This window comes from Zalophus californianus, chromosome 9, assembly GCF_009762305.2.
Source record: "Zalophus californianus isolate mZalCal1 chromosome 9, mZalCal1.pri.v2, whole genome shotgun sequence".
NCBI classification, from domain to species: domain Eukaryota; kingdom Metazoa; phylum Chordata; class Mammalia; order Carnivora; family Otariidae; genus Zalophus; species Zalophus californianus.
Genome location: NC_045603.1, coordinates 80,748,989 through 80,761,406, shown reverse-complemented (window position 1 = coordinate 80,761,406; position 12,418 = coordinate 80,748,989). Strand labels below are relative to the sequence as shown.

Sequence of the window (12,418 nt, the reverse complement as noted above, 5' to 3'; positions counted from 1 at the left end):
TCTTCTTTCCTGCCTATATTAAATTAGAAAATCATTTACCTATAGTCTACTTTCTCTCAATCTTAGAAATTTGAATTTTAATCATTCATGTGATTTCTGCACTGTCTCTAAAATATATCCTAAGGATGTCCTTGAGCTCTCACAGTAAAATAATTACGTGCAAAGTATTTCTTCCTCCAAATCACCATTTCCTTTCCCAATTTCAGCCTACTAGAAAGACAGTAATTAAAATCACCTGCCTTTAATGATGATGCCATCCCGTCTCCCCTGGTTTCCTTTTTCTGCACAGCACCCAGGCATGGGTGTTGATTGCCAAGGTCTGGAATTTTAACTCCCATATTTAGTTTTGTCTTGCTTGTTTTGCTTTTTTTACCTTGATTTTTTTCCCTAACAACCCCCTCATTTGCTCCTGTATAAAATGACCAGGCAGGACTAGGAGCCCTTGCCTACAAAGACCCCCATAGTACAATCATGATTAGTCTTTTATACAAGAGACGGGAGACTGAAGTGCTACTCCATCTTTGATTAATTTCTGACACTTGGGTTCTAGTACATAGTTTTTGTTTTAACCAACACTTCCTTAGGGAACATAAGGTGCTAAAATTAAAACACAAAACAAAAAATGTCTCTGCCCTGAGGAGAAGAAAGATTTCCTTTTCTTGATTTACTCTCTGAAACTACCCAAAGCTGAATTGATTACCTACTTCCATCTAGAATCACTGGAGTATTGTGCAGTTTCCCTTCAGTTTGACACACTGTCATGACCCCTATTAGTAGATGGACTTCCCAGTTTTAAAGGCAACAAGTAACAGGAGGCTATTTCTTCTTAGGGTGTCCACTCTTTGTTCAATTATTTGTTGTAAAGCTCTACTGGTTCATAGACCTCACAGGATAATGACTTTTTTGAAAACCAGTGCTCACAAATTAATATATAAATTGAATGTTAAGAGTGAAGTCACAGAATAAAGTAAAAAATATATAATAGAATTACATTCACTTGATATTATGTTCCTGGTGCAAATCTATTTTAAAGCCTTACCTAAAAATTTTTTTCTGGATTTTTCAGTTGAATTTGGAACTGCTATTTGGGTCATTACTAGAAATGGAAGCAAGCCTATTCTGCCATGGCTCCTCTCTTTCAATGGCATCAATTATTTATGATTCATATATTCAGAATGTTAGATCTACATGTGACATTGGAGGTAATTTTGTAAGCCCTTGGTATAAGAACAATGCAGTCCCACCTGGAAATGCAGCCCTCTTGAAATAAACACACATGGGGGGTACACAGGGAATAGGAGAGGGAAAGGGTACTCCCACTAGGCAGCCAGATCCACCAGTCAATCCTGGGGTTCAAAAAATCACTGGCAGATCATACTTCCATCTTTCAGAGGTCCCAGAAAGCAAAAGCACTTGCCCAGGGTCACAAAGCTGATTTAAGCAGTAAGAACTAGCACTCCCTGGGTCATCTACTAGTATGGTCTGTTATCCAGTAAAAGATACACACCACCAGGCATGTCCTTTAAAATGCACACGGTTACCTTAGTCATGGTCGTCTGTGGGCTACTTTCCCGATTTCGTTATATATCGACCTGGAAACTTACCAATCCTTCTAAAAAATAGTTTAACTTCTTTTGCTACGCAAACTGTCTATGATGAGGAGTCTTTGATACTGCTGAGCTAGCCCACTCCTCACTCCCCACCCATCACCCTCAGCACAGATGAAAGGAACCTGCTTAACCCAGACCTCAATTTGTGATGCCACTGTCATCTTTTCACTTTGAACTTGTGCCAATTCCACACTTCATTCTCTCAGCTATTTTTGATTCTTGCCCTACTCTTTAACTACATACTGTACTGGTAAAGACTACAGATTTGGAGCCCCACTTCCTGGTTTGAATCCCAGCTTTGCTACTATCTAATAATGAATCTTGGGTAACGTACTTAATATCTCTCTGCTTTGACTTCCTAATCTACAAAATGGGTCAAATAATAGTGCCTACCTGATAAAGTTGTTGTAATTTAAAAAGTTAATGTACAAGAAGCGTTTAGAACAATGCCTGGCACAGAGTATTTTGAAACAGAAAATTATAATTATTGGATTTGCCGTTAAGTATCTTCCCACCTAAGAGCTTGCAGATAATAACAATAACACTTACATGACCAGGCACTGTGCCGAATGCTGTACACATGCTATTCTAATTAATCATAATCACTCTTTTTGTGCTACTACTATTACCTTCTCCTCTCTCACCCCTTATTTGTTTTGAAATAAGAAAACTAAGGTCGGAGACGCTGAATAATGTGCCGCTGGTCACCCAGGTAGTAAGAAGCAGAGCCAGGACTTGAACCATGATCTGTCTCGGCAACTTGCCAAATCTCTGAGAAAAGGGCCTTCGAGTTCTTTTAAAGTTCTTGTATTTAAATGTGTTGACTTTTCCCATACAGGTCAGGAAGACTGGGATCTCCAGAGGGAAGGGAAGGGGGAAAATGTCTCTTGGAAAATGTTCAGGCACGGGATAAGGATACATCAGTGTCATAACCAGGCCCACCCCCTACCTTTCACTGTGCCATTCAGCACTCACGTGGACTATACTGCCAGAGGCCACCCCCAACCCACTGCTTATTTGAGTACAATATTAGGGAATGTTGTTCTAACTCAAACCATAGTGTTGGTGTTTACAATTTCAGTATCAGTAGTTCTTGAAATCGTTTATTTCTACCCCAGCTTCAAGGTATAGGGAACGTCTCTTCCTTTCCCAGATTAGAAAATAAAAATTATGGTTTTCCTCTATTCCTTCAGAGCCTATAGTAGCCAGTATCTCGCCACTCCTGCCCCAAACCGACCTATTCTCAGTTGTCAGCATTTCTTCCATTAGTCTTAAATGGTGTCTTCAGTGGTCTGGGGGTGAAGGGACAGGAGAGGGAAGAGAAGGAAAGTCCTTGAGTTTGCTAGAGGACAAGTATGCACTGCCTTGTCCCTGCTCCTGTAACACCTGCCCACTCCTGTATCTCCTCTGGAGTTGCCTACCTTCTTTACTCCCACGTTGCATCCCAGACCCTTCACTGAGAACCTCCCAGAACAGCCTCTGGGTGCTCCCCTGAAATGCAAGTGAATCAACTACATGGCCTGTTTTTTCCAAAGACCCACCCATAGTACCCATGTTGGGTTTGGCTTATTGGCTAAATCTAGGAAAGGGAAGAGCATGGGAAGGATTTTTACTCTATTCCCTCTCCCCACACCCACCATCATATTTAGCTGTCAAACTATTCAAAAATGTCAGAAAAGCTGAAATTGATTGTTACATAAGGAATGGTAGAAAAGCTGTTTGAAGAAAGATAAATAGGGCTCTGGAGGATGCCAAGGGAGAAAGAAATGCTGATGAGCAGCAACGAGATTGACAAAGGAAAGATAAGCAGGCAAGTATGTTTCTAGGACCAGTGGAAGAAAAGAAAGGGGGAGACTGGCAAGTTGGCCTCAGATATAAGCCTTAATCCAAGAGTCCCCTAGTGCCATTCCAGCCTCTCTGAATTGATTCTAAATTTTCCTAGCATCCTGAGTTCCTTCCCTGCTGGGCACCTTGCCTCAGTCCCTGAAGCCACCACCAGCTACCACTGCTTGGCACAAAAGGTAGGTGAGAGGAGAGGGAGAGTACATCTCCAGAAGAGGAGATATGTTCCTGCAGCCCTAGTCGTACTCTGAAAGTACAACTTTAGAAACAAGGTCATAAATGTTGTTTGGCCTCTGTAGTGGTTTTAGAGGTATGCTTCAGTTGTTATAGGATCATTAAGGGTTTTTCTGGGTCTGTAACCTATACATGATGTGTAGTGGACGTTGCTGGTGCCCTGCACAGATCCTCTTCTCAGACTGGTACCTGCATCCCTTGCTGCCGTGAGTGTTGGTTGCAAACTGCAGCTGCCCTGCTCTCAGAGAGTACCTTTGCCTTTGGGGGAACAGAAGGTGCCTTGCCTTGGGGGTTACCACCAACCCCCAGCCAATGAGTTACTGACAGTGGGGGTGCAAAAGGCCAGCCTCCTTGACCCAAGGGACCAACTCTGTGGTGCAATTTCTGCTTTAGAATTCCCCACAGAATCAGGCTGAAGCAGGTCTCCTGCTGAGACCATGTCCTTACTTGGCTTTATTTATTCCCCACTGTACTATGCAACCTCCCCTCCCCTTCTCCTGAGGCATGCTCCCAATAAGTCACTTGCATCAGAATCCCTGTCTCAGGCTCAACTTCCAGGGAACCCTACCTCAGACACATGTTCACTCCATATGTTTATTAAAGGTCCTTTAATGTCACCAGAGTAATACATCTCTGGAAAAAAAACAAAAATGAAACAAGGAGCAACTTAACAGGACCCTAAACCAAATTTGGACATATAACCCAACTTAATTTATAACATTCCTAGGCCTATACCTAATATCTGCTCTCTTGCAGACACTAACAGACCACATTCTATCAAATCCAAAATGAAGACTTATTTATTCATACTCTAACTTTTCTTACTACAGAACATGTATTAATATACATATTTTAAAAATTAGCTATGTAGCATTTATCATTAACCAATACATTTGTTGCAATTCTTAAAAATGTGGCTGGATGATTCTAAATTATTTTGTAATAATTATTCTTATTTTAAATTTTAAAAAATTTAAATTTTAAATAAAAAATTATTTTTAATCACTTTCTGGGTTTTTTTTCCTCCCATGAACTATAAATTCTGCTATTGTGGTCCCTGATAAGCATGTTCTGGTTAATCCAGCAGTGTTATAAAACAGATAAAATTTCCAGCTTGCAATTAATAAACATATAATTAAATATACGTAGGCAAAGCAAAAGATAATTTAATTTTTCTGCTAGGATTCAGAAGTCATTTCAGGGTCATCACTATAAGCCTCAATTATAGTACTGCAGAAGTATAGGGAGATTGGTGAATAGCATTCAGGTTGGAAGAATGCCAAACAGACCAGATTTTACTTCATGTATTTACAAAAATGCAACTTCATAACACCAGGTACCACACTCACCGTTTTCCCCCAATATACTGATCCTAGTATAGCCTCTTATATAGAGTCCCCTATAATTAATCTCAGCTGATTAAATCCATTCTTCTAGTCTATAATAAAAAAATCAAGACTTTTTCATTTTCATGGGATTATCCTCTCAAAAAACTTCTACTGAAAGAGGACCCAATCATATTTTAAATCCTGTTTCTGAATATATTTGCAAGTATTCCTTTTGGTAGAGCCTGCTGCAGTTCCCATTTACAGTTTATGCTGTATTTTCATTCCATACCGTACTTTATTGTTTAACAAAATACATCACCCTCCTACCCTCCCCCCCAACAAACTATTGGAGAGTCTTTTAAGGAGTAGTTTATGACTTGGTAACTAATCTTTTTTTTTTTTTTAAAGAAGAAACTATCATGACACAAAAAATTCCTACAGATATGAGAACTGTGCTCTGTTTCTAAAAAGCCCTTTTTTGTTTGTCAAGTAAATCACAATATTTATAGATCTTTATCTTATTTCAGTATGCATACAAGATATTCATTAAGAATGAGAAAGAATACCATATCTACTTGCTTTCCACACACATCTACTGAAGAGGAGAGATGACTTTTTTCCTTTTCCTTCCAAATTTATCAGTAACAGTGACTAAATGAAGGCTTGGTAAGATAGGCTAACTCTAAATGACCCCATCTATACAAATTGTAGCATATGACTTCAGGCTTCCAGGTAGTCTTGATGTCACAAGATTGTGGCTGTGACTCCATCTATCACAACTATATTCCAGGCAATAATAGTCTTGAGTCAGCCCTGCTAGCAACACCCCCCCACAATATATACAAATAAGGAGTCCCGTACAACACCTCCCATCCACATATCATGGCCTATACTTAGTAACCCCTATCTGCAAGGAAGGTTGTGAAATGAAACTTTTCACTAGGCACAAAATCAGATTTGTTACTAAGAGAGAAGGGAAGGAAGGAAACGGGATAGGCAACTAGTATTACCTGCCTCATTTTCTTTTTTTGCATGTTTCCTCAGATGAACTATGAGTTCACAGAAGGCTAAGATTTTTGTCATATTAATTTTTGTAATCTAAGAACCTAGCACAATACCATAGCTTATTGTTTTTTTAAATGTTTATTAATTACAGACAAGATCAAAGACAAGTATGACAGGTGAGTGACATTAGTTTGTTCCATTTATATTGTCACTCACTTGTTTGTTATTTCAACTAATATTAATTGAGCTCCCAGTTTGAGCCAGGTCCTGTATCAGGCATGGGGAATACTGTGATAAATACAACATAGTCCCTGGCTTTACGAAGCAGGTGGAGGTAAGGTTAGAGGAGGATGGGGATGGCTCTAAAAGTAACAGGCAATTTCAAGGTTACATGGTAAGAGAATGAGAAGTGGTCCTGAGCCACCGTTTGAGAGGGAATGAAGCTGTAAGTAGTCTGGGTGAAGCACAGAGTGGGGAAAGAAGTAGAGAAAAAGAAGGAAAGCTAGGAGGGCTAGGTGATAAAGAAACTTACAAGTTTTAGTCATAAGTCCATAATTTATCCCTGCCAGCACACATACCTATTTGTTGTGAGAAAATGTTTGTTTCTCCCTTAGACTTCCTCATTAAAAAATTTCCCAACACTTTGCCCTTGATGGATCTGACCCACTGATAAACTTCTTGGCTGGCCTGAACTGTAGTCACAACCGTGTTCCATGGACCTTATCCAAGCATAGAGCAACCGTCTTCCCGGCATCCCATCTTATAGGATGATGTTCCCTGGTGGACCAGTTTGGGAAATGTTGGTCTAGACACATATTTCTCAAACTTGGCAATATGACTCCACTGGACACCATAAAAAAGAGTTGCCGGGGATTTCCAGAGAAAGGGACTGATCCCCAGAAACTGCAGATGTGAACCTGGTTTTCTTAGTCTGTTAACACCTTGGGTTTCAGTTCCATGAGTCACCGGAGGAATATAGGTCTGGCTGGACTAACCATACCACTTCAGCAATGTTACAGTCAAATAAGTTAACCCTATGACGATTTGGCTAGTAATTAAAACACTGTCATCTCTTCCCACAAGTAATCCAAATCAGTTCAGTTTGTAACATATACAGCTAGAAATGTATCTACATCAATTCCTGTTTTCTTTGCCTACCTTACAGAAAAAGACACCCCCTAACCATGAAGCAGAGATCCCAAGAAGAGAGAAAGATTTGAAGATGATATACTACTGGCCTTAAAGATGGAGGAAGAGGCCACAAGCCAAGGAAAGCAGGTGGCATAGAAGCTAGAAAAAGCAAAGAAATGGATTCTCCCCTAGAGACTCCAGATGGGACACAGCCCACACCTTGATTTTAGAATTTCTGACCTCCAGAACTGTAAGATAACACATTCTTGGTTTTAGCCACCAAGTTTGTGGTAACTTTTTTTACAGTTAGCAATGGTGTAGTAATACATCTCTAGATGGTGTCTTCCACCCCCTCATTCCCACAGCTCTCAACGTAAGTCTCTCTTGGATTCTCCTGTTTTCTGAATCTACCCTCTCCAACTGTTTTCTTGAAAATCAAATCCGATTATGTCACAGGGCTTGAAATGCATGAATACTCACGGATTCTAGTTAGGTTACTTCTGGGAATATAATTAGAAACCAGAAATAAGGGTTGTTTACAATATTGGACAAATGTCCTGTCAAGGACATTTGGTGTGATCTCAGGAAGGTTTAACAGATGTGATTACAGCTAAGAAAGCTTAAAACAAATTGCACTATACACTGAAGAAAGAATGCATTAACCACATGGGGTTGAGGTAGAGAAGAGATTTTTCTGTGTTTATTCAGGACGGGACAGAGGTAAATTCACTGACCTTGGCAGCCATCAGTAAGACACATTCTGGTTTGAAGGTGGGGATACCTCACCAGGTACCTGGATCCTCGTAAGTGCTTATCCTAAACAGAGGTTATAGTTATACTATCATAGTAAATTTCATCCTGATTTAAATGCTAGTCACACAAAAGCTGGTTGTCATGAGTCAGTCCACTGTTCACCTCTGGACGCATGATAAAATTGAGGTCAAGACCCTACTGGTGACCAACAGAAACTAGATGAAGGTTCTTCTACTGCCACTACCTCCTAAGAAAGTTAAAGGATATGTCCTTGGGTAAGGTCCTGAATCCTAGTTTTAACAAGAGCCACAATCCTGCCAGCTATCACTCACTCCTGTTTCAAGACCTCCACAAAAGAGGGATGACTATCAACAACAGCAACAACATAAAAGGGAGGAAAGTTCTAAGAAGGAAGGGGAGGTCAAAATTGGCAAACGCCACAAAGGGCATGACAAAATGGGGATTAAATTTTTCCATTAGATTTGGCAATTAGGCGGGTGACTGATGTTCAGCGGCGTGAAAGGTTGACAAGGGAATGAGCGCTTAGGAAATGTTAACATTAAAGCTGGAAAAGTCCTCTGAGAAGAGGATCCATGCCCCACAGAATCACCTTAAATAAAATTCCCCCAGGTTTTGCATTTGAATCATAGAGAACTCATTTTTGTCCTCAAATCCTCCAAACCTTAATCAGCCAAATTTGAGTCTTAGTATCTCTGTCTCTCCTCAGTTCACCGAGAACTTAAAGGAACTAATGAGCTGTGCAATAACTCCAGAAAGGTCAAAAAACAAGAGGAAGAAACAAAAGGCCTACAAACACAAACTCAAAACAAAACAAATCAGGTCCTCAGTAAGATGAGCTGTAACAAGTTTGCTTCAGATTTAATATCCCTGTTTTGATTAAAAAAAAAAACAGTGCAGAATTAAAAGGGGCATTTTATAATTGGAATGTTTTCTTGTATCTCATCCACTATCTTCACTCCATCTTCCTCCAAATTAATAGCTGCTGCTGAGTTGTGGGCATGTGTGAGCACAAGCCTGGACCAAAGGCCGAATTTTGTCCAGTGGCTAGAGTAATTACGTGCCATTTAAAAAAAGGGGGGGGTGGAAGAGGGAGAACAATATACGTATCTGCGTTTCCAGATGAAAGCACGGGTTTTCTTCCTCGACCGTTTGCTGTATTTGGGGGTGGGGGTTGGGGAGAGAAGGCAGTTTTCTGACTCTGAGCCCAGCTCTTTCTAAACTTGGTTACTCACGTCTGATTCATTCGCTGTGTTTTTCGTCTCCTGTCTCTGTCACTGCCTGCTGCTGAGAAGGGGGTCGCTGAATCACTGCCACTCCAGAGGAAAAGCAATTCAAACCCAGTTCTTGGGGGATGGAAGGGCTTTCTTTTTCTTTTTCTTTTTTAAGGGTCTGCAGAAAAAGCCTCCTACTTTCCGGGATGACCGTAGAGGGCAGTTTTACAAGTCTCACCCCGGGCTATGGAAGCCTGTGCTCCTGTGAGAGTCAGTAGGCACCGGTCACCTCACCACTTCGGGCTTCCCGGTCCACAGGCCTCGGCGGTGTTGGGTGTGTGGTGGTACGAGCGGCGGCGGGGCCGTGCTAGGGGCGCCGGGGTGAGCTTGGCCCGGTGGGCCCGAGCGGGCGGGCCACGTTCCCCGCCGCTTTAAAAGCTCCCACAATGCAGCGCTGGCGTCCCAGTTCCGTTACAATATCTCTCACGGCGCCGGCGAACCGGCGGGGCGCGGGCGGGGAAGCCGGGGAGCCGCGGCTGTAACCCGAGCGCCCGGCCGAGGGGGGCGCCCCCGCGCCGCTCCTCTCGCGCGCTCTGCCCGCGGCCCGGCGAAGGGGCGGAGCCGCCCGGCCGCCCGAGCCCGGCCCGGCCCCCAGCCCAGAGGCACCGGCCGCGGGAGCGAGCCGGCCGCCAACTCCGCCGTCCGGCACAGCGCCCGCCGCCCCGCTCCTGGCCGAGCCTCGCTTGACCGCCTGCGGCCGCGGCGACGACGCTGGGGGCGGCTCCTGCGGGCGGCGCAGAGGCTGCCCGCGCGCTAGCACACCGCGGCAGCCCCACCAGGGGCGTCCGCACTCACCTTAGCGCCGGCGGGGAGGTGCGCGGAGAGGGCGCGCCGGGAGCCAGGGCCTCCCGCCAGTGCGGGGCGCGCGGCCCGCCGAGTGCGGCGGAGGGAGGCGCGACGGGCGGCGCGGCCGGGACAGGCGCTGGGCGGCCGCCGAGCTTCGGACGCCGCCGCGTCCCCAGCGCTCCGGCCGGCCCCGCCAGGCGGACTGCCGGGGGCGGCGCAGTTGCGAAACTGAGTAAGTATTAACTTTACTCGGCCGCCGCGATTTCTGGGCAGCGTTTGGGACCCTTCCCTCCTCCTCCTGGAGCCTCCGGGCTCCCCCTTCCCCGCCCGCTCGCCCCTCTGTCGACACCTTGGGTTTCTTCGCCGGTTCTGCCCTCCGGCCTCGGGCTCCCTGTTCCTCCGGTTCACCTTTCCCGGTTGGGTTCGCCTTTGCGCGTTCTCCCCGCCGCACACACGCGCCTCTGCTTGAGAAGTACAGGCTTGTGCCCTGCTTCTCGGTTTCCTCCCAGTGTCCTTGGCAGGGGAGTTTAGAGGCCACTTTTGTTGGCCAGGGAACCGTATGTATAGCTTCTTTAATATTTGTCTCTCCAAATGAAAATCGGATGCTCGCTTGCCGCGTGGCGGTTTGGTGAACGTCTCTCCTCTGAAAACACGACTGGTTTTTAGGTTTTAAAATTTTGTTTGAACGCTTAACCATCATCCTCTGTCCCTGTTTCCCTTTGCCGCCAACCCGTCTGGGGAGGGGAGTCCAAAAGAAGGGACTTTCAAAGTAATTCCGTTTTGCAGACTAGAAACTTTGCGAGGGTACATCGCGGAAGGCTTAATAAGCTTCAGCCTGAAGGGACGTGAGCTTTGAATGTGGGTCCTTGTGCGGCACTGGAGCTTACAAGCCGAGTACCTGGGTTCGTAATCGAGTGTTGCGTTATTTTAGCATCGTAGAGCCGCCTGGTGTTGCTAAACCACTACTTTTTCAACATCAAATGGCATCTTGAGCAGTGCAAGCGTTGAACGTAATTACGGGTCAGTATTGCCTCTGATCTTTAGGGATTTAGAAGGGAAATAGATGCAGGGCACATTTCCTAGCTGACTTAAACCCATCAGGTTAGCTGTGTCAGTACATCAAAACCTTGTATTAAAAAAAAAAAAAAAAAAAAATTCTTCCAGCCTGGTAACAGCGAGGAGAAACATTTACGGATTTTCCAGTATGATGTGGCTCAGCAATTCCTCATTAGACCCGTTGTGTCACCAGAAAGGACCTTTAAATATGTACAGATCTCTGCTCTTCTGCCGATTGGATTAACCACTTATTCTGGTAGAAGGCCTCAGGTAGTTTCCCCCCCCCCCTTTTTTTTTTCAGTTTTTCATCTTTGGGTTGCCAGGAGTTGGCCATCCTGTTATGAAGGAATAGAAAATGGGAAGCTTTCTTAATGGATTTTCAGCATCCCGTCCTTTGCCTGGGTGAGGCAGTAGTGAATGCCAGCTAGACCTCTCTGCAGGGAGAGGTGCCAGGTGGACACAAGAAACAGGAGGAAGGACACAGTAGTACTATCATTTTGGAGGGTGGTTTGTGTGAGTGTTTATCTTTTAGTGGGCATATTAATGCTACTTTTTATTTATCTCCATGGCATACTCTCCCAAAAAACCGTGAAAATTGCATATGGCCATACCCTACTTTAAGAACACTGAATGTAATTTGATTATTTTGTTGAAGGATCAGACCCACCAAAATATAATTTGTAATGTAGGTGATAAAACCTTTCAAAAATCTCCCCCTTCCTCATTTTCTCCCCTTTTAAGAGCCTCAAGCTGGTACTTTCAATAATAGACACAATTGTTAGTAATAGGTTGAGTTCTTTCTAGGTTCATTAATCAAGCCTAATTTCTGGGCTTCAATAGCTGAGGGGGACATCAGCCCAGAGAGGGAGAAAATCATGAGACTCTGCAGATAGGAAAGGCATTTCAGTTTGCTAAAGTGTCATTGTGCTGCAGGGAAAAGCTTTTAAAAAGCCGAGAGAATGTTTAGGTATTTAGCTTGCATGTTTACTGAATTTGGCATTTGGTTAAGATATTTGGGAATTGCAGATATTAAATTCTATACAGTTGTGGTATCATTTCTTTTTGCCTAACATTCTGTTCTTTTAAGGTTTTGGTTTTTTAATGGGAATCGCAATTCTTAGCTTTTGTAGCCTTCTGTACTGGGTGGCTTGCATTAATTTTGGACTTGAACACCTTCGCCATTTTTGAGAAATAATTTTTCAGAATTTCTTGCTCAGTTGATCTGTCTTATGTGGATGTATGTATGGCTTGAGAGTAAAAATATTGTTTGCTGCTTGATCTATCTTATGTTGATGTATGTATGGCTTGAGAGTAAAAATATTGTTTGCTGCTGGGTATTGCTGCTTTTTTCATCATGGTTCATTCCTGGCATCGTGGCTTT

General features: G+C 43.6%; 2 protein-coding genes across 12 annotated transcripts in view; one reads left to right on the top strand and one right to left on the bottom strand.

Moving 5' to 3' along the window:
* The window catches only part of LMNTD1 (lamin tail domain containing 1), a 496,795-nt gene extending 486,370 nt beyond the window's left edge, over positions 1–10,425 (bottom strand). For 3 of the 7 annotated variants that reach the window (XM_027592014.2, XM_027592025.2, XM_027592016.2), the window contains exon 1: positions 9,157–9,714. The gene's annotated coding sequence lies outside the window, so the exon portion shown is untranslated. Of the gene's footprint in view, positions 1–9,156; positions 9,715–9,990; positions 10,082–10,330 lie in introns of those variants that run through there. The other 4 variants (XM_027592020.2, XM_027592017.2, XM_027592019.2 and 1 more) reach the window with 4 other exon arrangements.
* The window catches only part of RASSF8 (Ras association domain family member 8), a 125,212-nt gene continuing 122,872 nt past the window's right edge, over positions 10,079–12,418 (top strand). For 2 of the 5 annotated variants that reach the window (XM_027592038.2, XM_027592037.2), the window contains exon 1: positions 10,079–10,213. The gene's annotated coding sequence lies outside the window, so the exon portion shown is untranslated. The remainder of the gene's footprint in view (positions 10,214–12,418) is intronic. The other 3 variants (XM_027592043.2, XM_027592041.2, XM_027592040.2) reach the window with 3 other exon arrangements.